Source organism: Pseudorca crassidens, chromosome 14 (genome assembly GCF_039906515.1).
Source record: "Pseudorca crassidens isolate mPseCra1 chromosome 14, mPseCra1.hap1, whole genome shotgun sequence".
NCBI lineage: Eukaryota > Metazoa > Chordata > Mammalia > Artiodactyla > Delphinidae > Pseudorca > Pseudorca crassidens.
Window position 1 is genome coordinate 48,716,114 of NC_090309.1, and position 27,890 is coordinate 48,744,003.

Here is a 27,890-nt window from a genome sequence, read left to right on the forward strand (position 1 = left end):
CAAAAGGACAACAATCCAAAACCTATGGGATGTAGCAAAAGCAGTTCTAAGAGGGAAGTTTATAGTAATACAATCTTACCTCAGGAAACAAAAAAAATCTCAAATAAACAACCTAACCTTACACCTAAAGCAATTAGAGAAAGAAGAACCAACAAAATCCAAAGTTAGTAGAAGGAAAGAAATCATAATGATCAGAGCAGAAATAAATGAAATAGAGATGAAGAACACAATAGCAAAGATCAATGAAACTAAAAGCTGGTTCTTTGACAAGATAAACAAAATTTATAATTCTTTAGCCAGACTCATCAAGAAAAAAAGGGTGAGGACTCAAATCAATGAAATTAGAAATGAAAAAGAAGTTACAACACACATCACAGAAATACAAAGGATCATAAGAGACTACTATAAGCAACTATATGCCAACCTGACAGAAATGGACAAATTCTTAGAAAGGTACAACTTTCCAAGACAGAACCAGGAAGAACTAGAAAATATGAACAGACCAATCACAAGTACTGAATTTGGAACAGATTAAAAAACTCCCAACAAACAAGAGTCCAGGACCAGATGGCTTCACAGGCGAATTCTATCAAACATTTAGAGAAGAGGTAACACCTACATTTCTGAAACTATTCCAAAAAATTGCAGAGGAAGGAACACTCCGAAACCCATTCTATGAGGCCACCATCACCCTAATGCCAAAACCAGACAAAGATACCACGAAAGAAGAAAATTACAGACCAATATCACTTATGAACATAGATGCAAAAATCCTCAAAAAAATACTAGCAAACAGAATCCAACAATACATTAAAAGGACCATAGAACATGATCAAGTGGGATTTATCCTGGGGATGCAAGGATTATTCAATATCCACAAATTAATCAGTGTAATATACCACATCAACAAATTGAAGAATAAAAACCATATGATCATCTCAACAGATGCAGAAAAAGCTTTTGACAAAATTCAACAGCAATTTATGATAAAAACTCTCCAGAAGGTGGGCATAGAGGGAACATATTCCCACATAATAAAGGCGATATATGACAAATGTAGAGCTAACATCATTATCAATGGTGAAAATCTGAAAGCATTTCCTCTAAGATCAGGAAAAAGAGAAGAATGTCCACTCTTGCCACTTTTACTCAACATAGATTTGGAAATCCTAGCCATAGCAATCAGAGTGGGAATATAGATAAAGGGGATCCAAATTGGAAAAGAAGAAGTAAAACTGTCACTCTTTCCAGATCACATGCTGCTATATGTAGAAAATCCCAAAGGTGCTACCAGAAAGCTATAGAGCTCATCAACGAATTTGGTAAAGTTGCAGGTTACAAAATTAATACACAGAAATCTCTTGCATTCCTATATACTAACAACAAAAGATCAGAAAGAGAAATTAAAGAAACAATCCCATTTACAATTGCATCAAAAAGAATAAAATACCTAGGGTATTTTATTTATAAAATTGCTAAGGAGGCAAAAGTTCTGTACTCTGAAAACTATAAGATGCTGATGAAAGAAATCGAAGATGACACAAACAGATAGAAAGATAGACCATGTTCTTGGATTGGAAGAATCAACATTGTGAAAATGACTATAGTACCCAAAGCAATCTACAGATTCATTGCAATCCCTATCAAATTATCCATGGCATTTTTCCCAGAACTAGAACAAAAAAAATCTTAAAATTTGTATGGACACACAAAAGACCCCAAATAACCAAAGCAATCTTGAGAAAGAAAAACAGAACTGGAGGAATCAGGCTCCCTGACTTCTGACTATACTTCAAAGCTACAGTCATCAAACTAGTATGGTACTGGCACAAAAATGGAAATATAGACCTATGGAACAGGATAGAAACCCCAGAAATAAACCCACACCCTTATGGTCAATTAATCTACGACAAAGGAGGTAAGACTGTACAATGGAGAAAAGACAGTCTCTTCAATAAGTGGTGCTGGGAAAACTGGACAGCTACATGTAAAAGATTGAAGTTAGAACATTCTTTAACACCATACAGAAAAATAAATTAAAAATTGATTAAATACCTAAATGTAAGACTGAATACTATAAAACTCTTAGAGGAAAACATAGGCAGAACAGTCTTTTACAATAAATAGCAGCAGTATCTTTTTTGATCCATCTCTGAGACTAGTGGGAATAAAAATATACAAATTGGACCTAATTTTACTCTAAAGCTCTTGCACAACAAAGGAAACCACAACAAATCAAAAAGAGAACCCAGACTTCCCTGGTGGCGCAGTGGTTAAGAATCTGCCTGCCAATGCAGGGGACATGGGCTCAAGCCCTAGTCCAGGAAGACCCCACATGCCGTGGAGCAGCTAAGCCCATGCGCTGCAACTACTGAGCCTGAGCTCTAGAGCCTGGAAGCCACAACTACTGAGCCCGTATGCCACTACTACTGAAGCCCATATATCTAGAGCCCGTGCTCCACAACAAGAGAAGCCACCACAATGAGAAGCCTGTGCACTGCAACAAAGAGTAGCCCCTGATCGCTGCCAACTAGAGAAAGCCCATGCACAGCAACGAAGACCCAATGCAGCCAAATATAAATAAATAAATAAATTTTTTAAGTGTTGGATTAAAAAAAAAAGAAAAGATAACCCACAGAATGGGTGAAAATATTTGCAAATGAGGTAACTGACAAGGGATTAATCTACAGAATTTACAAACAGCTCATGCGGCTGAATATCAAAAAGAAAAAGAAAAAAAACATGAAAACAATCAACCCAATCAAAAAATGGACAGAAGAACTAAATAGACATTTCTCTAAAGATGACGTACATTTGGCCAAAAGGCAGATGAAAAGATGCTCAATCTCGCTAATTATTAGAGAAATGCAAATCAAAACTACAATGAGTTATCATCTCTCACCAGTCAGAATGGCCATCATCAAAAAGTCTACACGTGCTGGAGAGGGTGTGGAGAAAAGGGAACCCTCCTACACTTTTGGTGGGAATGTAAATTGGTACAGCCACTATAGAGAACAGTATGGAGGCTCCTTAAGAAACTGAAAATACAACTACCACATGATCCAGGAATCCCATCCCTGGGCATATATCCAGAGAGGACCACAATTCAAAAGATACGTGCACCCCAATGCTCATTGCAGCCCTATTTACAATAGCCAAGACATGAAAGTGACCTAAATGTCCATCGACAGAGGAATTTTTGATTAAGAAGGTATGGTACATATATAAAATGAAATATTACTCAGCCATTAAAAGAATGAAATAATGCCATTTGCAGCAACATGGATGGACCTGGAGATTATCATACTAAGTGAAGTAAGTCAGATGGAGAAAGACAAATATCATATATTACTTATATGCAGAATTTTAAAAATATGAAAGAAATGAACTTATTTACAAAACAGAAGCAGATTCACAGACTTAGAGAACAAACTTTGGTTACCAGAGGGGAAGGGTCAGTTGGGGGAAGGATAGATTGGGAATTTGGGATTGACATGTACACATTGCTATATATAAATTTTACAGATAAATAACAAGGACCTAATATATAGAACAGGGAACTCTGTTCAATACTCTGTAATAACCTAAATGGAGAAAAAATTTGAAAAAGAATAGATACGTGTATATGTGTAAATGAATCACTTTACTGTACACCTGAAACTTACACATTATTAATCAACTATACTCCAACATAAAACAAAAATTATTTTAAAAATACATGACTAAAATAATACTAAATACAATTTTATTTATGAATTTTAAGTGAAATCAACAATTCATAAAAACTTGTGATGGACAAAGGCTAAATATAATTAACATACAAGTTCCATTTATAAATCTTTATGGAAAGCATATCCATACACTTATTAAAATATTGCACAAAACACATGACCTGGTAATTTGTAAAATAGCAAATAGAATTCACAAAGAGGCATATGACAAGATATTTTTTTTATCCAATAGTAAGGGTAGAATACAATAGATCAGGATTAGCGTACTTGAAAGAGCAAGTAGGATAAGTTAAACAAAAGAAAACAAAACCCTAAAAGAAGAGCAAGAAAAGATGTGTGCTAAGTTTAATTACTTTTTATTATCAACACTTCACTCCCTTGGTGAAATACACTTCCCTGCCACAATGAAGTCAATTTGGACTGTGTAATTTTCTTTGGCTAAAAAATTTATCTTTCAGGGAAGAATTTTAAGAACCACTTTGTTCTTTGCAAGATTTTCTTTTTATTTGCTATCATAACTGAGAAAATACCATATAGACACTGCTCACCTGGATCCAGAGTGAAAAGTTCATGGAGCAGGCCCCCAGCCAAACCACAATGGAAATGTAGTCTGGGTGAGAAATATACCTTTGCTGTTGTAAGCCACTGAAATGTTGGGGTTATTTGTTACTTCAGCATAACCTGGTGCATCCTGTCTGTTACATCTGGTCAACTTTATGTTTTCGACTTCCTATTGGAAAGTTGACTGACCCATTGGGTAGAGGTTCCACACAAAAGAGATCATCTACCCAAAGAATGTATACAAAGAAGATAAGGTTTGGTAGGAGAGGAATATTAACAGGTTAACTTTTCATGAGTGGAGAGATTTAGGTAGAAAGTGATGAGAAATAAATGTAGTGAAAAGGGAAAAGGTAATAGAGGGTAGATGGTCAAATGCCTGAACAAAAGGCATTTAATTATGTTTAATTGAGGACTTGAATGACAGTGCTTCAGTTTTGAGACAACTACTTTTTTCTTCCTCATTATTTTTATTACTTATTAGTTTGTCTAAATTATTTCTATGGGAAAAGGAATAGTTAGCATGGAGGAGCAGCATGCCAAATTATCAGTGAATAAATATGTCCCATACTATCTCTGTTTCAATTATATTATCATAAAATTTCTAAGACCTTTAAACTAGAGTTATTACCAGGAAAATCCTAATAACCCTTCTTGACTTATCAACTGTCCATTTTCTAGGGTGTCTAAAGAATGGAAAGAAATCCACAGAGAATGCAGGTAACAGAGAAGTTATGTGTTAGTATAAAGCTTTTTATTCATAAATAAGACTAGAATGCAGGTGCCCACAATTCTAGCCTACTGCCAGACCTAATAAAGTACACTGGCTCAGCAGTTGAAAAGCTTGGAGTTACTATTTTTGTGCAAAGATTTCAGACCCATGGTGGGAGACTGAGCCATAAACTATGTTTGCTTCTTCAGATGGTAAATGAAATGTTACTTTGCAGTGTGTCTAGTATGGGAACACTGTGAGGACATGTGCAGGTCACAGTTACCCACTGTGGCATATCAGCTTTGAGATATCCTCAGTGTGAGTTCCAACTGCTTCCATGGCTTTCTTTCACACTATCTAAACTTACTTTTTTCTCTTAAATCCTTTTTCTAACCTTTGCTGAATCCTCTTTCTCTTCTGATTTCTTTAATATCTATGGATCCCACATTTCTGTCTTAGCCCTTGTTTCTTTCCCTGTATAATCTTTCTGGTTGTTCTTTCTGGAGTTCAGTATTAGGTACATTTGATACTACCTACGTCTGTGTCTCTGAATCAAACTTTCTACTGAGATCCAGTAGATCTCCAGTGTATCTTTGTTTCCCTGACATCTCAAGTTCAGGTTGTCCAAAATGTGTTCCTAACTGTACCTCTAATGCACAGCTAGTGGTACCATCATTTACCAAAACACTAAAACTCAATAGCCTAGGTGTAGCCTATAATTTCCTTTTCTTTTGCTCCTTGAAACTTTTTAGTCTAAATCCTATCAGTCACTTTTCTTGACTATTTCTTGCATTTATTCCCTCCTCTCCATCTCCATCTGAATTGGTTCTTGTCACCTGTCACACAGACTATTGTAATAATACTTCAGAGGGTCTCCTTTGCTCTAGCCTTCTCCTTCTCCACTTTATCCACCATGATGTCTTACCATTGACACCAAGAATTATGATTCTAAAACGCAAATTAGATCATATTACTCCACTTCTTAAACTTTCCAATATTTCTCCATTGCCTAGTCCATAGCATTCATATTTGTGTGCATACAAGGCCCTTTGTGACCTGGCATCTTGTCCACTTCTCCAGCTGTGTTTCCTCTCATATCTCTTGGTGCCCCTAGAAGTGACTTCATTTTGTTCCTTCACACCTCTTGGCTGTGCACATGCTTCTTACTCTGAAATAGCCCTCTACTGATTGTCTACTGGTCAAACATTGGTTAAACGTCTACTCTCCATTCAGGCATCAGTCTAAACACTCCCTGTGCAAAGCCCTGGGTGGAAAGTGCATGTATGTCAGGCTGTCACTGTATCTTCCTTCTCAAAGCCTCATATTAGCATTATCATATGTAGTCCTTTGTTTACTGGTCTAGCTTTATATTAGACAGCATGCTCCTTTAGGAAAAGAACTGTATCTTCATACACTCAGGACTCAGCTCAGTGCCCAGAACATGGTTAGTATCAATAACAAGTGTTGGGCTTCCCTGGTGGCACAGTGGTTGGGAATCTGCCTGCCAGTGCAGGGGACAGGTTCAAGCCCTGGTCTGGGAGGATCCCACATGCCGCGGAGCAACTAGGCCCGTGTGCCACAACTACTGAGCCTGCGCTCTAGAGCCCACGAGCCACAACTACTGAGCCCGTTCACCTAGAGCTGGTGCTCTGCAATGGGAGAGGCCACCGCAATGAGAGGTCCGCGTGCTGCAACGAGTGGCCCCCGCTTGCCACAACTAGAGAAAGCCCGCACGCAGCAACAGGGACCCAACGCAGACAAATAAATAAATTAATTAATTTAAAAAATAGCAAGTGTTAAATATGCCAGTGAATAAATAAATGCATATATATTTTTTTAGCTTTAAAATAATTCAGTATATTCCCTCTTCCTGCTGTACTGGGAACAGTAGTTTAAGAATACCTTTGTCTCTTATTAATTTTATTTGCTCATGAGATTAACAAAGTTATGGCACTTTAACCTGGTGGGGCAGCAGTAGTACTGGGTGAAGGCTGAGGGCTAACAATGCTGGATTGATATGCTTATTTGTACTTTTGTGGATAATTAAAAATTATTTTTCTATTCTGGTTAGTGTCTTGCATGCCCACATAGAGGCAAAAGTAATTGATATTAAGAAGTCTTTCTTTGATCAGATTTTCTTTTCTTCTAGGAAAAAAATATTTAGTTGTCATTTTTCAATTTAAATATAAAAGTGAAACCTGTATTTTTTCATTAATCTGTACAAAATTTGTACATATACAGTAACCTATATCTAGGTTGGTCTAAAATTGTTCCTGATTTTTGAACAATTCAGACCTTACAGGTCATTCAATGATGTATTTCCTCAGTTTCTGGGATCTAGCACTATAACAAACTCTGGGAGGTGAAGCAGGGTGGGGGGAGCAGTTGTTTTTATTTCATTAAAAAAATCATGTTATACGAAGACCAAAACAATTGTTTCAGACAAGGCATGTAAGAATTTGGTTAGATCTGACTCAAATGAAAATGAAATAAGCTAATTTTGATTCAAAAGCTGCAGACTTTGCCTAGTTGTGGAATGAAAGGTTCTATGAGGTTGTCGTCATGGCAACCAGCACTAAGGAAGCTAAGCTTTGAGTGCTCTTGTCCTCCATCACTGTCAGGTTAGAGATCCCCTATCTGGAGGAATGGTGTTGGTGACTTGGTAGTAAGAAATCACCAACTGAACCATTTACCACCATTAAAGCTGTCTTTTGTATCATTAACTCCTAGTTATGATTCTATCCTACCTCTATCCTACCTATCAGGTTGCAAATCGAAACTGCTTCCAATAGAAAAACCAAAATATTTGGTGGTCTTTTTCTGCCTTTAAAAAAAAATATTTTGCTGAGGATTTTCTCAATTCATTGCATTTCCACATGGGCCCCTGTTTGCTCTGGGGAGCGATTAGTTTTGGTCTTACCATAAAAAATGCCTGTCCTTTACCTCTCCCTGTCCCTGCCTTTGTTACTCCATTAACGGCCCCATAGAGTAAGCTGTCAACATGTGAAGAGAGAATTGATGGCACAATGATTTTCTCAATGTAGGGAGGAGATTGAGGGGACCCACAATCTCTTTCAGAAGGTTTGCCAGAAGCACCTTTAAGTAAAGATTAGATCTACTGCTCTTGAAAGGCTCTTTTAAGGAGCTGGCAGTGGTTTCTGAAACAGAATTCTCATTAAGGCTTTTCCAAATCCTTCCTCCTACTTCTCCTCTACTATTACCCCATTTTTCACCATTATTCCAACAATAAGTATGCAATGAACTCTTGTGGATTGCTTTTAACTTTGCTTAGTGACAGGTTACATAGGAAAGAATGTTGGAAACATTTAAAAAGTGGAATAACAATATAAGAATAATTTCCAAGTCCTTAATGTGAGACTTTGTGCTAAACACTTTATATACTACTAGTTCTTTTAATTCTCAGTAATCCAATGAAATGGTATTTTCATCTTCATCTTAAAAATGAGGAAATTAAGTCAGGAAGGTTTAACAACTTGTTACAAGGTCAACGACTAGAATGTGTCAGAACTAGAACCCAAACACAGACTTTTCTGGCTCCAAAGTCTGAGGTTCTTAACCACTCTATTGCCTCCCAACATCAGGTCTTTAGGGAGTTAAGCTGTTAGACTGATGTTAACGTGATACTTTTCTTCTGAATAATTACTTTTGGCTTTCTATTTCTTATTAGGACAAATTCATATCAAATGCCTACTATGTGTTGACCTGAAATAGACTTTAGATATTTCTCAGCGAAGATGAATTTATTCAGGATCAGCAGAGAATTGCAAGCCAGGGTCTGCAACTCTGTCAGACAATGTGCAAGTCCCCACATGGCAAGGGAAGGAGAAAGTGTTTACAGAGGGGAGAAGTCAGGAGGGCTCTAGTACACAAAGAGTCCATGGCTTTTAATTGACCAAGTCCTTCCCAGGAAAGCAGAGGAGTCTTTCTTCTTTATGTGAGGCTCTGCTATCATCACAGTGCAAGAGATCCTCCTTGTCTCCCAGCTCTATTTAATTCAAGTTCCTATTTATTAATTTTTAACATTTCCCTGTCTTGATCCAGATCTTTCTCTGAAAGCATCACTGATCAAGAGTCAGGTTTTCTAGTTTCAGAGGCTTTTTGTCACTCATTGTAAGGAGGGACCTTTCTTGGATGTAGTGTCTCATGTAGTAAGGAAAGTGCACAGATTGGAAACCTATTAAGATCACATTTGAGTAACAAGGAGAGGTAGGAAGGACAACTCTCAGATATTATACATTTTTAAAATCTAAAGTCCAGTGTTATCAGATTATAGACATCGGAGTTTATCTGAAGCATTACACCATTATCAAACATTTGGCAACAAACTTCCGACAGGCTTAGTCTGGATATCTTGGGAAAACTGTCGCATCAGATGTTGTCTGCTTTAATTCTTGAAAAACTTTACTTTCAGGTCACCAGATGATGTGCAGTTCTAGTCAGGTTTCGGCAGCGTCTTTAGGTGTGTCACGTGAATACAGAGTTTATTCCTTGGAGTTTGATGGCACAAGGGTTGCTTAGCAGTACTTGATAGGGGCCTTTCCAGTTAGGTTGAACAGAGTTCTAGAGATGTCTTTTCCAATAGATGATAACAGATGTGCCTCCTGAGGGCACACTGTGAAAAGACTGCTCCACCAAAACATGTTGGTTTTTTTTTTAATTTTATATTGGAATATAGTTGATTAACAATGTTGTGTTAGTTTCAGGTGTACAGCAAAGTGATCCAGTTATACATATACATGTATCTATTCTTTTCAAATTCTTTTCCCATTTAGGTTATTATATAGTATTGAGCAGAGTTCCCTGTGCTATATAGTAGGTCCTTGTTGGTTATCTGTTTTAAATATAGCAGTGTGTACATGTCAATCCCAAATTCCCAATCTATCCTTCCCTCCCACCCTTCCCCTAAGTAACCATAAGTTTGTTCTCTAAGTCTGTGAGTGTGTTTTTTGTTTTGTAAATAATTCATATGTATCATTTTTTTTAGATTCTGCATATAAGCGATATCATGTGATATTTGTCTTTGTCTGTCTTACTTCCCTTAGTATGATAATCTCTGGGTCCATCCATGTTGCTGTAAATGGTATTATTTTCTTCTTTTTACTAGCTGAGTAATATTCCATTGTATATCTGTGCCACATTTTCTTTATCCATTCATCTGTTGATGGACATTTAGGTTGCTTCCAGGTCTTGGCTATTGTAAACAGCATTGCAGTGAACATTGGGGTGCGTGTATCCTTTCAAACCGTAAAACATGGTTATTTTTAATAGAAGCAGTTAGGCCTTTGCAATCTCCTTTTATCACTTGTGGGTCAAAAGAAGCAGGATACAAGGCATTGGGGATCCTGTGACTATCTCAAAGTGTAAGAGTTTTGAGTTCCAAAAGGGGTGGATCTGAGATTTAGAAAGACACATGGCAATGCTTTTGGCCAAGGTATTTAGAGGGCCTCCACAAATTTTGCCATTTGAGTCTTAGTAATGCTATTAGTGTGTTCAGCTAACCCAGAGGATCAAGGGTAGTAAGTACAATGAACGTGTTGTAAAACCAGCCAAACAGTGGAGACTTGTTGAAGCACCTGGCCAGTAAAAATGTGTTCCTCCATTACTATGAAGTTCAAGAGGAGTTTCCCAGGTAAAGATAATCTTTGTCCAAAGGACTTGAGCCACAAAAGAGGCAGTAGTCTGCCTGCAAGGGAAGGTTTAGTCCAATGTGAAAACATACAGACCATGACTAAAATGTTTATATCCATATGTATGATCAGGCCACCCAAGACGGCTGTTCTCTTGCTCTCTGTACATCCCCTGCTTGACCAGTCCCTTCTTCACCTACACCCTACTCACATGACTGACCTTCCCTCTTAATCAGAGAAACTCATCAGTAAATGCCTACATACTTACCCTTAACCCCAGGTAGTGAGCGAGTGGATCTTTAGATCAGAACATCTCTACCATGATAGCTTATCAAAAGGGCAGTGAGGGGCATGCTTCTCTGCTGGTTTCCCAGACAACCAATGAGCTAACCTGATGTTAATTCCCCCTATAACTGGTAACCTCCCTCTCCCCTGTGCTTCCCTCCCCCCAGAGCGAAGACTGCTGCCATGTCCTGCTTGCTGTCTGCCACACATGGTGTGGGGTGTCGCTTCAGGACCTTGCTTCAGACAGGTAAGATCCCCCTATCCATTCAATCATTGATGTTTCTGTCGCTGACACTGGGCTCTTACTTGGGCTTGAGGCTGGGCAAGTACAGGGCTTGCAGGTTTTTGGGGTGCAGCCCATCACCATGAGAAAGAGGAATTTGCATGAAATCCATTTTCCAGACCTCAAATAGTCCATTAGGCAGTTTATAACGTCTGGGAGCAGTACGAACAGGCTTCCCTGGGTTGTACTTTGGATAAGTGGATCAAGTGGTGTAGGCACTGTTTGTGGCCTTGTTAATATTTTCCCACCTATATTGATTCATGAATGCTATCATTCTGTCAGTAGACCAATGGTTTAATGCACATATACCATATCTACTATTAATATAAATATTGACAGTTTTGTCCTTGGCTGAAGTACAAGCCCATGTAAGAGGATATCATTCAGCCTATTGAGCTGAAGTAACCCTAGGTAAAGATACTGCCTCAACACAATCAAAAGGAATTGTAATAGCACAGTCAGCACAATATTTGTTACTGTCACCTTATAATAAGAACCATCAGTGAACAATAAGTCAACATTACCCAATGGAATTTCCTGTAGGTCATTATGAGGAGTCAGGAGGTGACCTGTCAGTATTAAGCAGTCCTGACCTACTTTGTTGGCAACAGGGGAGAAGAGTAGCAGGGTTAAGGTTATTATATAATGTAAAAGAATTATGTAAGGGGCAGTTAACAAAAAGACTATAGTAGGTGAGGGGGCTACCTAAAAATGTTGAGTGTGATGAGAATTCAGGAGAGCTTCTACTGCATGAAGTACGAATGTGGTTAAAGTGTATACCACAACAATTTTCTTGGTGGCCTTACCCGAAAAGGCAGTGGCCATAATGACTCCAAAGCAAGGGGGATATCCCCACGCCACAGGGTCTAGCTGCTGGCTTACAATACCCTATGGATTGATGGTAGGCCTTGTGTTTTGGGTGAGTGACCCAAAGGCATTCCCTTCCTTTTCAAATACAAAAAGGAAAAAGGGAATCTACTAATCGGGATGCTCGAGGATGTGGGGTGGGGGGGTAGGGGGAAAGGAGGAGGGGGATCATCAAACTTTCCTTTAAGGCCTTGAAGGCTATGTTGTCCTGTTCTTCCCATAAAATTGGGTCAAGTTTGTTACTGTTGAGTAAAACGTATAGAGGGTGGAAATAAGAGATTATTGCTGAAAATGGACTTCAAAATTATCAACTGGCCTGAGAAAACCTTGCAGTTGGCACTTAGTTTTGGGAAACTCAGGACACAATGAATTATTTCTGGATCTAGGTGTAGCACTGGTTCTGATATCAGATGCCATAAATATCAAACCACGGTTTGGGCAAACTGCAGTTTTTCTTTGGCGACCTTATGTCCCTTTAAGGCTAAATCTTTAGCAAGTGGATGCTGTCTTCCTGTGAGGAGGCTTGAGAAGGAGGGAAAAGAAGCAAATCATCCATATATTGCAACAAACTGTAATCTCTAGGGAGCTTTATGTGATCTAGAAAAGCCTTCAGGATTTGAGAGCAATAAAAAGGGCTCTCTGTATAACCCTGGGGCATTACTGTCCAGGTGAATTTTTTTTTCCCCCAAGTGAAGACAAAATGATATTGGCTAACTTCATCAGCTGGCATACTAGGGAATATCTTGCATGAATCAGTTACACTAAAGAATTTACTTTCAGTGGGAATGGAAGTTACTATGGTATGATGATTAGGAACAATAAGGTGTCCACGGCTAACAGCATTATTTATTGCTCAGAGTTCCTGGACAAATTTCCACCCTCGACTTTTAGGTTTTCTCACTGGTAAAATGGAAGTTTTACAGAGCCTAGTACAAGGGATAATGAGGCCTTGAGACTTGTAATCTTCTATTATGAGCTTTATGCCTGGAAGGGCTTCTTTATTTATAAGGTATTGGTTTATTCTGGGAAGAGGTTTTAAAAGGTCTATTTGAATTTTGATGGGAGGTGCACTCTGAATTTTGCCAACATCAGGTGGATATTTTGCCCATAAGGAAAGTGGTAGCTGATTCATTAGAGACAAATGATCAGTGTTTCCAGACAGCTCTAGTACTGTCAGAGATAGAACAAATGAAAAATATCAAAGGGTCATTTAATTCATCTGGTAGGTTACTTTGCTACCTATTTTCAATTTCTAAAATTATTTCCCCGCTTTGGGAGAAAGAAATTCTGGCATGGTAATTCTCTGAGAAGTCTTGGCCTAATGAATGGATAAGATTGAAGGAACTAAGGAGAAAATGATGTGTATCTCTCAAAGGGCCTAAGCAAAAGGGGATATGTTCAGAGACAGGAACCTCTTGAGATTCATTAAAGATCCGCACTATTTGAACGGTTTTAGTATTCCAAGGCAGTGGCTGTTTAATAGCAGTGAGGTTGAGCAGAGAGAGTGTGGCTGCACTGTCAGTTTGGACTGGAAGAGATTCATCCCCAAACTGGAGAAGTGTTTCCTCCAAGTCGATTAAAAGGGAAGATTGCAAAAAGCTCCTATCCTTGACAGGAAAGAAGAGGAGTCTTCTCTTTAGAGTTCTGCCATCATGGCAGGGTGTGAGACCTCCCCCTCGGGTCTCCTGACTCTATTTAATTGAGGTTTCTGTTTTAATTTTTTACATATGTGCCAGGTGGTATTTTAAGCACTTGGAATATTTGTGAACAAGACAGATTAGCACCCTGACCTCTGGATCCTACAATTTAATGGGGGACAGTAGTCAAACAAGAAAACAAGCAAACAAGATTATTAGAGGTAGCGACTCATGCTCTGAGAGGGGGGAAACAGTGATGGAATGTGTCTTGAAGTTTATATATGTAACTACGGGGTAGGAAATTTAACAACATGAGATCATTAGGGAATAACTATTTATAAACGGAACGTTTGCTCAAAGACTTGAATAATGGGAAAGGGACATTCTGTCATGGATTAGGCTACAAGGTTGTCCAGGCAGAAGTTCTGAAGGAGGAATATACTTAGCCTGTTTCAGAAATTCAAAGAAGGTCACTATGAACCAGGGAAAGTGAGAAATGAAAAAAGAATGGTAAAATATAAGATTGGGAAAGTGGACAGGGATCAAATCATGTGGGATAATGCAGACCGTGATAAAATGATTAGATTTTTTTAACATCTTTATTGGAGTATTATTGCTTTACAATGGTGTGTTCTGCTTTATAACAAAGTGAATCAGTTATACATATACATATGTTCCCATATCTCCTGCCTCTTGCGTCTCCCTCCTGTCCTCCCTATCCCACCGCCTAGGTGGTCACAAAGCACTGAGCGGATCTCCCTGTGCTATGCTGCTGCTTCCCACTAGCTATCTATTTTACATTTGGTAGTGTATATATGTCCATGTCACTCTCTCACTTCGTCCCAGCTTACCCTTCCCCATCCCATGTCCTAAAGTCCATTCTCTATGTCTGCGTCTTTATTCCTGTCCTGCCCCTAGGTTCATCAGAACATTTTTTTTTTTTTTAGATTCCATATATATGCGTTAGCATATGGTGTTTGTTTTTCTCTTTTATTCTAAATGCAAAGGAGAAATTTTAGAAAGCATTTAGCAGGGTAGTAATATGATTTGCTTTATGTCTTTAAAACTATTCCTGTGACTGTTGGGTGGAAAATGGATTATAAGAGAAAGGACAAGAATATAAACAGGGAGATTCGTAAATAAATTATTAGTATAATTTGGGTTAGAAATGAGGGTGGTTTGGATTAGGCTGGTGACTGTGGAACTGGAAAGAACTGGGCAGAATCAGGATACCTTTTGAGGGCATTATCAATAGATCTTGCTAGTAGATTGACTATAGAAGTGTCAGGCCTAGAGAGGAATGAAGGACAATTATGGATTAAGGACAATTCTGTAGTTTTGGACTTGAGTAACCAGGTGGATAAATGTGACATTTATTGAGATGTAGACAACTGAGTAGGAAGCAAGTAATAGAGTTGGGGTAATCAAGAGCTTCATTTTAAGATAAAATCCAAATTCTTTAGCCTGGTATCCATCTATGTGTACCTATGTCTAATTAGATGCTCTTTACAGTGTAGTGTTTCATAAGTGTTTATTGGATTAACATATGGAAAAGTCAGTGAGCTTACCTAGTTTCTCTCAAACTCAGGTGAAAGCATCCACCGAGAAAAGCTTACTGATTCTAGAATGCTATTGCCCAATTTTTGAAAAAGGTCAGTTCTGCCCCATTAATCACTAAATAGGCATAATCACTTGCACTGTAAATTGTAAAATTTGCCTCCTTGAAATTCACCAGACTTCTGCAAAACCTCTATTAACCCACTGCAAGAAATATTCACTTCCTGAGTGAATACAATATTTGTTTAAGAGCCAAAGCTAGAGAGCCCCATTGTCACTTTATGAAAATTAGCTTTCTTTTCCCTTGAGGTAAATTGCAGATTCTTGCAAATAGTATAAAATGTGACCTATGTTCTGTATGATAAAGGAAATATCTCCAATCATCCAAATTGCTCAACAAGACAGACTTATTCTTTCACTCATATTTTAATTGCTGTAATGTCAGCCTCAAAGCTCATTAAGTTTTTTAAGAAACCATATCTTGGGTGTAAAATATTTTTATTGAGAAAATGAATTTTTTCCTGCCTTGAGAATAGCTCCCTAATTAGAAAGCACATACCATTAGTGCAAGTATATCACATTAAACATACCCTCTGATGAATTGATAATTCATCTCAGTCTCAAATTATAATCATTTTATTACCTTTCTGCAAGAAAGAAACCTCCAGTGAAAGGAGAAAAGCACTAAGATATTTTGAAAAACTGGACTGTTCTTGGCTTAGGTTTCCTTGACGGTCATGTTTGCGTAGATGGTTTATAATAATTTTATTGTTTTGTTTTATTCTTTCAGCATCCAATTGGCATTTGAACATGCTGCCTCCAACCTGCCACCCTACCGAGACTGTTACATAACTATTTATATTTTATTTTGCAATAATCTCAAAATTTTTTATCTTTGAAGGAGCTGAAAGAAAATTACATCTGTCATCATTAAAATACCTTCCATTTATTCTAGTCATTATGGTGATTATATAAAGAGCATGCTCTATATCTTCCTGAAGACACTGAATCGTGCCAGCAGAGAATGACTATCTGCTATTGTCACAGAATCAGCAGTTTTAGGCAGCATATAATACATTAGCTTTCAAAAATTTTCTTCAGTAGAAACTCTCCAAGTTTAATTTACTCAACTGTATGGAGGTTAAAGATCTGCTGGTAAAGGACTCATCATTAACAGTGATTATTCATTGTCACATTTGAGTAGGCAAATTCCACTTTTGGAGATTTTCTTGCTAAGGAGAATTAATGGGAGCTGTGGAATCACAGTGGAAATGCCAGGTCACAACTCTGAAGGTTGAGACTTAAAAATGGAGAGGAACCTAAGAGTCCCGGCCAAGTGAGCAGATTGGCTCCTTGTCAAGGCAAAGAGGCAGAGAGCAGAGGCAAGAAGGGAAGCAGGAGTGACCTAGAGAGCCAGCCTTACTAATCTCACCAGCTTGACTAAACTTTTGACAGGTGTCTTCCCGACTAGAGGCCCCTGACTTCCCTTTTCTTAGAGAAACCTGCAACTGTAAATTCCTTCTTCATTCCTTTTGAGATATAAATCATGTACAACCCAGGAATGTCTTTCTCAAGGACCTAGGAGTCTTCCCTTGGAACTATAATCATCAAGAAAGATGTTCTAAGCAGTTGAGAAAAATCAGTGAGGCCATCAGTCTTTCAAAGTGGATCCTGTTGACCACTTACAGGAGAATTACTTGGATAATTAATGAAATGCAGATTTCTGGACTATTTCAGAAAGTCTTAAAATTAAACTATCTGGGCATGGGCCTCAGAATCTCTTAGATAAGCTCCTGAGTTCTTTCTTTTCCACACTAAAATCTAAGTATAACTGCCGTATAGCAAGTAATTACAGTAAGCTTCATAATAAAAAAGTAAAATATGACGAAAGTCATGATAAAGAATTTGAAACAATGGAAAGGAGAATTTTAATTCCTTTTTTATAATGATAAAAGCAGAGAGGTAGAGGTTTTCAAGTTATATTGCACTGAGATAGAAAAGAAATCTTAAATCACTTGATTTTTCTCCTTGTGTTTTTTTTCCCCATAAAAGACCTCATCAACTGAGAAGGTATTATCCTCCTAACATTTTCTACTGAAGAAAATTCCAGAATTTTTTCATTTGTTCATCAGAATGTATGTGATTATGTTTGGCTATGCTTCTTTGTAAATTATTCTGAATTTCTTACTACATTTGAAATTTACTTCTTTTTATTCAAGCCATTAGTATTATGGGAAACTAGTGATAGTTTCAGGAGAAAAAAAAACTCTTCCCTTTTATTTTCATTTTTCTAAACGAAAAATTACATTAAAAAAGTATTCTCCAATTTGTAGAGTAAGGAAAATGATGTCCTAAACCAGGTCCAAGAAAATTGCCACTGGTCAACTGACTTTCAGCACAGTGATTTGGCTAACTAACTTTTGGAGGCCCTTTTTTTCTGGAAAAAGTGTCCTTTCTCTTGATCCCCTTATCCCTGTCGTTAATCACTTCCATGTCTTTAAAATCTATTCTGAAGGGAGGCTCTGTCAGCAATTATTTACACTAGAGAGTAGGAATTTATTATATCACTGTGTTTCTTTCTGATATTTCCAGTTCAGGAAATTTTCCATTGTGGAATCAAACATTTTCCACCATTAATGAGGAGGAGAGAATAATTCTAGAAGCAGGAAGGCCTTTCTAGTGTCTGTCTCTAAAATTTACCTGTTTCTTCCTACCATACCACCTTCTCTAAAACAAACCTTTTCCTGAGGAAAACTATACATTCCAAGCCCTTCTCCTTGGTAAAAAGACGATAGCTCCACCACAATATGAAAAACCATGAAGGAAAAGAGGCAGAAAATCAAGTGAGGGAAATGTAAGTAAACAGCCTTCCAGTGTGGGACATTTTTCAGTCTGTGTTCTCCTATTCTTTTGCCCATTTCCTATCCACTATCACAAGTTGAAGCATTTAGATTTGAATGTGGGTTTTCCCTGCCACAGCTTCCTACCTATGTGGGCAAGAGAACCCTGGCATGGAACGTGGGCCCTTGGATCATCTCTGACCTGAATGAGTGCCCCAATGGAAACGCCACACTATGCCTTGACTTCTGGATGGAAGACAAGGAGAAAGCTAGGCTGGTAAGAGTCAGCTTTTCCACACACACAAATCTTCTAATAATTAGCAGTCACTGGGAGAAATACAGGAAATTGTAAGTAGGTTAAATTGCTTTTTTGTTTTAATGCTCTCCTTGTTTGCATTTGTCCTGGTTTGGAAAGCCTCCCTCTGTGTGTGAAGCTGCACTGCAGCCCTCAGTACAATTAAAAGCTTGGTGAGAGACTAAAGCTTAAAGAGTTCTCTCAAACAGAGCCTTTTATTTTTAGGAGTGGATACCAGGGGCTCTGTAACACACTTAGATTGGGAGAAACACTGTGCCCTAAGAGAGTAAGGGAGCATGTTTGATTTCCAGACACCCAAAAGAGGATCTCGTGCATGCTCAGAGAAATGAACTTTGGAGGTTCACTCTGCTCTGCTTACAAACTGCCTATGTAACTTGCTTTTTTTCTAATAAAGCTGAAGATAATGAAGTTTTGCTGCTCAATATAATAAAATAGCATACAGGAAGGCATTATGGAAAGCTAAGTGGCTATAAATAGAGAGATGGGTTGAAGGCCAAGTACTGATGAAGTGCAGAACAGAGGTTTGGGGAGGTGATCAGAGCAAAAATAGGAGACATGGGCTTGGAAGACATACAGGAATAAGAACAGGAATAAGAATTTTGCTGAGACCTGAGAAGTGTGGATGCAAAGATGGACTGGTTGTAGCCTTGATGGCTGGCAGAGTCATCCATTTTTTTTCTTCAACATTTATTGAACCAGTACTATGTGTCAAGTGTTATGCTAGATCCAGAGGCTACTTAGGAGAATAGGAGATTGGCTGCTCTCTGGAAGAATATAGAGATGTAAATATAGATGCTGATAATTACATTTAAACTGGATTCAAATCAATAAAACATATAGAATATAATGAGGCTGTCAAATGAAAATTGGCATTTGCCATCTGCCTTTACGAGAATTAAGTCACAGCCGCTGCAGTTGCCAAGCTTCAACACACCCTGAAAGGAGTTCAGGGTGTATACAGATCAGGAATGAGACACTCTGTGCTCTGGAAAAAACTGGCAGAACAGGCCTTCAAGATAGATATTTTCAGGAGAAGATTTATGAGCCCAAATTCCTGCATCTTCTCATATTTAGAAAAGCACTGAAATCATTAACGGTGACATCTGCTCCTCATGACTCGCAGCAAGCCTCTGCCAATATGTGTGCTTGACTGCACGTACCGCCCCTCCCCACTAAAGTCATATGTAACACTGATCTTCCCCGCTACCACTTCAGAGCAGTTCCCCAGGGCTTTCTGAGAGGCTTCCAGGCTATAGTCCTCATTTTGCCCCAAATAAAACTTAACTCACAACTCTCATGTGTATTTTTTTTCAGTCAACACTGCCAACCTTTAAAATATTTATATTTTGAAGTTTTCATAACTTGCACATGAGAGAAAGTGTTTGAGAAATATTAAGAACAAAAATGAAACATTAAAGATGTGTGCCACGTGCCCTGTTCTTTAGTCTAACATACACAAGCATAAATATGGACTTGTACTTTCTCTCTATATCTACATGTAAAATCTCCAAAATTCCAGTTGAAAGAAGATTTTAAGGAAATAAATGAGATGATAAGAGTAGACAGGATCTACTGGAATATCCATCCGTTTGCAACACACACATGAAAAGTGATCTCCTGAGGAATATTTTTGCGATTCAGGTGAATTAGAACCATAAGTAACTATGATGACTCTACGTAGAGAGATTAATCGTCAGTATGCTGCTTGAACTTTTGTTATTTGAAATTAACAATTTCATTCTATATTACGTTCCAAAATTCTAAAATAGCTCTAATGTAAAATGCCATTATTTTAGCTATCAAAAAGTTTCAACAGCCTTCTATTTAATTAAAAATTATTTCCTATATAGAATACCAGTGAACTCCTTGAAGAGATTTGAAATAGCTGCACCAATGACCTCATCAATATCAAATAATAATCTGCTGAAAACCAAACATAAGCAAATAGGTAATATGATAAATTACAAAAAATGGGCACAGTCTTTCTTCCCTCTATTTGTACTATACCTATGATGCTCCTCTCAATGAGAGGGGGAGTCTATTTTCCACCCCTTGAATCTGGTTTGATGATGGGACTTGCTTTGGCTCTAAGAATACAGTAAGATAGAGATGTGCCAATTGTGAGTCTAGGACTCTACAGACTTTGCATGCCTCCTCCCAACCCTCCACAGCCTCCACAAACATGTGAACAATCTCTGACTGGCTGCTGGAGGATAAGAGACCAGGTGGAACTAAGACCAGTGTGGATCAGCCATTACTCATCCACATTAGCTGCTGATTCAGTGAACCCAGGTGAGAACAAAAGAAATCCACGGCTGAATCCAGCTCAAATTGCCAACCTACAAAATTATATATTATGTAAATGGTTGTTTTAAGCCACTCAATTTTTGGAATAGTTTGTTACGCAGTGATAGCTAACTGGAAATGAATAGATGAACCACAGAATAGAATTCTTTAAATAAAGTAGCTTTAACTTCCAAATCTATGAAATCAGTAGAAAATAGAGCAACATTACAATAATACCCATTAAATCTTACTAAAACCAAGAAAACTAGAGCAAACTTGGTAAGTAACCTCACAGTTATATTCATTGAATTGTATTTTTCTGATTTCTTATTTGCATACTACAATTTCCAGTAAAAAAAAATTTTCATCTCTCAATAACAATCATTGCTCCTATTTTAGTAACCTATAAAGAACATACTTATAAATTGTATAAAAATGCAGGTCCAATATTTTTTATTTAAATGATATTCAATTTTTATTTATAGCAAATGACAAAAGTTCTTTCTTCAGTTTAGATAACTCTTCCTAAGCAAATAGTAGATCAATGAACAGATGTTGGAATAAAATAGCAAGTTTTAATCCTAGTACTAACAAACTGTGAAATATTAGTCAATTCATTTTCTCTCTGTTGTCCCACCCATGAAATGAAAGAGAATAAGGCCTCTGCCCACCTAGCCTTAGAGGGTGGCTAGGTAAGGTGAGACAGTTCACCTTAAAATACTTCATAAAACATAAAGTGCTATGTAAATGTAAGGTGATATGACTCTATTACATTGGGGAATAGCCTTTCTTCTGGGTTGAATAAACAGAGAGAGAAAGGAGAAAGAATCAGTTCTTAGTTAAAAAATAATCACTTTATTTTGTAAGATAAAGAAAACATTTTTTTGTCCTCCCTGAGAAGTTGAGGGGAGACCGTCTGGTGGGCCCTCCAAGCATTTCACAATCAATCTCACATTTCATTAATCAACTGTGGGCATTGAAAAAGGCCACCTGTCCTCTTCTAGTTGTTGCTTAAAATGAAAAATGTTGCCCTGGGTGACTATTTTCTGATTAATATGAATATTTACTACACTATTTCTCATTTTGTCATCAATCCCCCACAAATATGTAAAGTCAAAGGAAGCTTATAAAAATATTATGTTCAGTAAGGACAACAAGGGAAATGAAGGGGAAGAGACTGGGGGAGAGAGAGATACAAATAGAGAGACAGACAAAGAGTAGGGGAGGGGAGACAAGTGTTCTGGAGCAGTAAACTTTACAAATGCGTTTCTCCTGGTAAATCATGGTTTTTAATTTTTTAGGAGAACCTGTTGTTAACACTATGGATTTCATAATGACTTGTTTTGTTTTTTAATCCTTAGTCTATTTGCCTCAGAATGAAGTGCTGAAAAAATTAGTGTTTTAGTTTCTATGTCCACATGGACCACTTTTCTTTGCCCTATAGCAGGGTTGTACACTGAGCTGAGCCCCTAACCCCAATGAGCTGTGATAAGAGTATGTGTTATAGGTCCCAATGGGACTATAGTGGAACAAGCAATCATATAAACAACTTAACAGCCTGTGGGTCTGGGGGCTTATATTCTCATATTCTCTTTTTTTCTCTTTCTCTCTCTCTCTTCCTCCCTCCCTCCCAACTCACTAAGTGCAAAGATTCCTTAATTTCTTTAATAGTGGCAAGTTTTTCAGGGCACAGTTAAAAATAACACTCCAAGTTGAAATGTTCTTGAGAAAGTTCACAACAATTCATTGTAACATTGGTTAAGTGACCACTAATAAATCCTCTCTGAAGGCAGCATATCATAGACTGGAGGCAGTCATGAAATTGTGAGATTACCCTATTGGAAAATTGAGAGAAGGACAATGACGGTAAGAGAATGGCATTGGTTTTGATTTTGAAGATGACCTTAATAGATGTCATAGTCTGGGCAAGTAATTACCCTACATAGGAGGTAATGTGGATGGATCAAATTAAAACAATTGCCAGTATAGGAACAACAACTCAAAGGGAGTGTGCTCATAAAGGTGAATCATTTAAGCCATTTGGGTTAAGAGCACAATGTAGCGCTTAGCAGCTTCTGGTATCTGCTTTGCAGTCTGGTCATTGCATGGCATAGACCCAATTCTCAACCTTCAGTTCCAATGGATTAAAAGTTTGCCTTCAGTTACATCAAGTACTTTCACTTTATTTTATGAAGGAATCAGAGCTAGGGAAAAGTCAAATAATATATTGGTCTAAAAGGTTAAATCACCAGCAGAGGATTAAAAGGCAATGGAAGAGAAGGGTCCTCTGAGGGTATTTTGTGTGAGATGACCTGGAACAGATCCTCTTACTCACAATAACCAATTACTCTCTACACCTTGCTCTTTTCTAACAGATAGTATCAGCAGTCGCAGTTACTGCAGGATTCAATCATTTCAGCAGAGACCCCCAGATGTGAAATGGGTGCTGATTATGGTAGCAGGTGAATAAGATATTCTTCTTACATATGATTGAAGAACGATTACAAATTCAAAGTGTGGAGGCTCTTGGAAATAAATCAAAGCCAAACAAAAACCTCCCATCTTTGTTAAAATTTTGATAACTGGGTCACATCTATCCTTTCTTGTGGCCGCTCTAATAGCTGCCAATTAGAAGAAAGCTCCAGCCTCCCTATTGTATCTGAGCAGTTATCTACAGAGTAATTACATGAGCCCTATGGTGAAAGTTTAGCTAACAGGCTTTTTTCAGCAAAAATTTATTATTTTGCTTGTGGCAAGGTCTCAATATGACATCAGAAAATGAATACCATGTATTCTCTGATGAAATTAATATATCCATTTGAAACTATAATTCTGCCTGTGAAAGAAATAGGCCTTTTTCATTTACATCTTGTGATTTTTGCCAATTTGTTATTCAACTCCATCCTACAACTTTATGTAAAACAGAGGCTTTAGAGTAATATATAGACTGCCACTGTGCTTCAGAAAGGGAATGATTAAAACAGGCCCCAAAGAATTAATTATCTCTACCTATAATAAAATCTCATGCACAGTTTTTGGTGTATACTGACATACTTTGAACTGTATCAGAAAGTTGACAGAAAATAAATATTTCTTACTAAATCATATTTTTAAAAAATATTTTGGGGATGAAAACGCATTTGCTTTATCTTCAGTCACTTTTGTGCCATTACCTGTTCTTCCTTATAATTCACCTAGAAAAATGTACTACCCTTAAAACATGGTTCCATCTGACACATGGATAACTTTGTTATCTAAAAGATACTTTGGTCTGATTGAAAAGGTATGAAGTTAGTTAGAAGTTAAACCTACATTCTCAAATTGGGTCGTATCTAAACAAAACCATAGAATGTCCTTTGGCCTCAAATGTATCATGTGAATAATGAGAAAAATATATCAAAATTGTTGTGGGAAGTAAATTGTATAAATTTCAAAACATATTATAAAATTACAGACGCAATATAAGTGTTGGTTAAAATGGTACTGTAGTAATTACTTAATAAACACAGTATTCTTTTGATGGAAAAAAAGGGACAAACAAGTAATCTTATTGCCCATTTTATAGCTGGAATATACCTCACGCTAGAGTTCACTGGATGACTATAATCAATAATGAAAAGAGGAGGAACCAAGATGGCAGAGTAGAAGGACATGCTCTCACTCCCTCTTGTGAGAACACCAGAATCACAGCTAGCTGCTGGACAATCATTGACAGGAAGACACTGGAACTCATCAAAAAAGATACCCCACATCCAAAGACAAAGGAGAAGCCACAAAGAGATGGTAGGAGGGGCACAATCACAGTAAAATCAAATCCCATAAATGGTGGGTGGGTGACTCACAGACTGGCGAACACTTATACCACAGAAGTCCACCCACTGGAGTGAAGGTTCTGAGCCCCACTCACCAACAGGGAGGGAACACAGCCATACCTATCAACAGTCAAGTGGATTAAAGTTTTACTGAGCTCTGCCCATCAGAGCAACTGTCAGCTCTAACGAACACCAGTCCTTCGCATCTAGCCTCTTAGATAGCCTCATCCACCAGAGGGCAGACAGCAGAAGCAAGAAGAACTGCAATCCTGCAGCCCGTGGAACAAAAACCACATTCACAGAAAGATAGACAAGATGAAAAGGCAGAGGGCTATGTACCAGATGAAGGAACAAGATAAAAAACCCAGGAAAACAACTAAACGAAGTGGAGATACACAACCTACCAGAAAAAGAATTCAGAATAATGATAGTGAAGATGATCCAGGACCTCGGAAACAGAATGGAGGCAAAGATCCAGAAGATGCAAGAAATGTTTAATAAAGACCTAGAAGAATTAAAGAACAAACAGAGATGAACAATACAATAACTGAAATGAAAGCTACACTAGAAGGAATCAACAGCAGAATAACTGAGGCAGAAGAACAGATAAGTGACCTGGAAGACAGATTGGTGGAATTCACTGCTGTGGAAAAGACTAAAGAAAAAAGAATGAAAAGAAATGAAGACAGCCTAAGAGACCTTTGGGACAACATTAAATGCAACAATATTAGCATTATAGGGGTCCCAGAAGGAGAAAAGAGGGTGAAAGGACCAGAGAAAATATTTGAAGAGATTATAGTCGAAAACTTCCCTATCATGGGAAAGGAAATAGCCACCCAAGTCCAAGAAGTGCAGAGAGTCCCATACAGGATGAACCCAAGGAGAAACACGCTGATACACATAGTAATCAAATTGCCAAACATTAAAGACAAAGAAAAATTATTGAAAGCAGCAAGGGAAAAATGACAAATAACATACAAGGGAACTCCCATAAGGTTAACAGCTGATTTTGCAGCAGACACGCTACAAGCCAGAAGGGAGTGGCATGCATGATATACTTAAAGTGATGAAAGGGAAGAATCTACAACCAAGATTACTCTACCCGGCAAGGATCTTATTCAGATTCGATGGAGAATTCAAAAGCTTTACAGACAAGCAAAAGCTAAGAGAATTCAGCACCACCAAACCAGCTTTACAACAAATGCTAAAGGGACTTCTCTAAGTGGGAAACACAAGAGAAGAAAAGGACCTACAAAAACAAACCCAAAACAATTAAGAATATGGTCATAGGAACATACATATCGATAATTACCTTAAACGTGAAAGGATTAAATGCTCCAACCAAAAGGCACAGGCTTGCTGAATGGATACAAAAACAGAACCCATATATATGCTGTCTACAAGAGACCCAGTTCAGACCTAGGGACACATACAGACTGAAAGTGAGGGGATGGAAAAAGATATTCCATGCAAATGGAAATCAAAAGAAAGCTGGAGTAGCTATCCTCATATCAGACAAAATAGACTTTAAAATAAAGAATATTACAAGAGACAAGGAAGGACACTACATAATGATCAAGGGATCAATCCAAGAAGAAGATATAACAATTATAAATATATATGTACCCAACATAGGAGCACCTCAATACATAAGGCCACTGCTAACAGCTATAAAAGAGGAAATCAACAGTAACACAATAATAGTGGGGGACTTTAACACCTCACTTACACCAATGGACAGATCATCCAAAATGAAAATGAATAAGGAAACAGAAGCTTCAAATGACACAATAGACCAGATAGATTGAATTGATATTTATAGGACATTCCATCCAAAAACATCAGATTACACTTTCTTCTCAAGTGCACATGGAACGTTCTCCAGGATAGATCACATCTTGGGTCACAAATCAAGCCTCAGTAATTTTAAGAAAATTGAAGTCATATCAAGCATCTTTTCTGACAACAACGCTATGAGATTAGAAATGAATTAAAGGGAAAAACACAAACACATGGAGGCTAAATAATACGTTACCAAATAACCAAGAGATCACTGAAGAAATCAAAGAGGATATCAAAAAATACCTAGAGACAAATGACAATGAAAACACAACGATCCAAAACCCATGGGATGCAGCAAAAGCAGTTCTAAGAGGGAAGTTTATAGCTATACAAGCTTACCTCAAGAAACAACAAAAATCTCAAACAATCTAACCTTACATCTAAAGGAACTAGAGAAAGAGGAACAAACAAAACCCAAAATTAGCAGAGGAAAGAAACCTTAAAGATCAGAGCAGAAATAAATGAAATAGAAACAAAGAAAACAATAGCAAAGATCAATAGAACTAAAAGCTGGTTCTTTGAGAAGGTAAACAAAATTGATAAACCATTAACCAGACTCATCAAGAAAAAGAGGGAGAGGACTCAAATCAATAAAATTAGAAATGAAAAAGGAGAAGTTACAACAGACACCACAGAAATACAAAGCATCCTAGGAGACTACTATAAGCAACTCTATGCCAATAAAATGGACAACCTGGAAGAAATGGACAAATTCTTAGAAAGGTATAACCTTCCAAGACTAAACCAGGAAGAAACAGAAAATATGAACAGGCCAATCACATGTAATGAAATGGAAACTGTGATTAAAAATCTTCCAACAAACAAAAGTCCAGGACCACTTGTCTTCACAGGTGAATACTATCAAACATTTAGAGGAGAGCTAACACCCATCCTTCTCAAACTCTTCCAAAAAATTGCAGAGAGAGGAACACTCCCAAACTCATTCTATGAGGCCACCATCACCCTGATACCAAAACCAGACAAACATATCACAAAAAAAGAAAATTACAGAGCAATATCACTGATGACTATAGATGTAAAAATACGCAACAAAATACTAGCTAACAGAATCCAATGACACATTAAAAGGATCATACACCATGATCAAGTGGGATTTATCCCAGGGATGCAAGGATTCTTCAATATAAGCAAATCAGTCAATGTTATACACCATATTAACAAACTGAAGAATAAAAACCATATGATCATCTCAATAGATGCAGAAAAAGGTTTTGACAAAATTCAACACCCATTTATGATAAAAAGTCTCCAGAAAGTGGACATAGAGGGAACCTACCTCAACATAATAAAGGCAATATACAACAAACCCACAGCCAACATCATTCTCAATGGTGAAAACCTGAAAGCATTTCCTCTAAGATCAGGAATGAGACAAGGATGTCCACTCTCACCACTATTATTCAAAATAGTTTTGGAAATCCTAGCCATGGCAATCAGAGGAGAAAAAGAAGTAAAAGAAATACAAATTGGAAAAGAAGAAGTAAAACGTTCACTG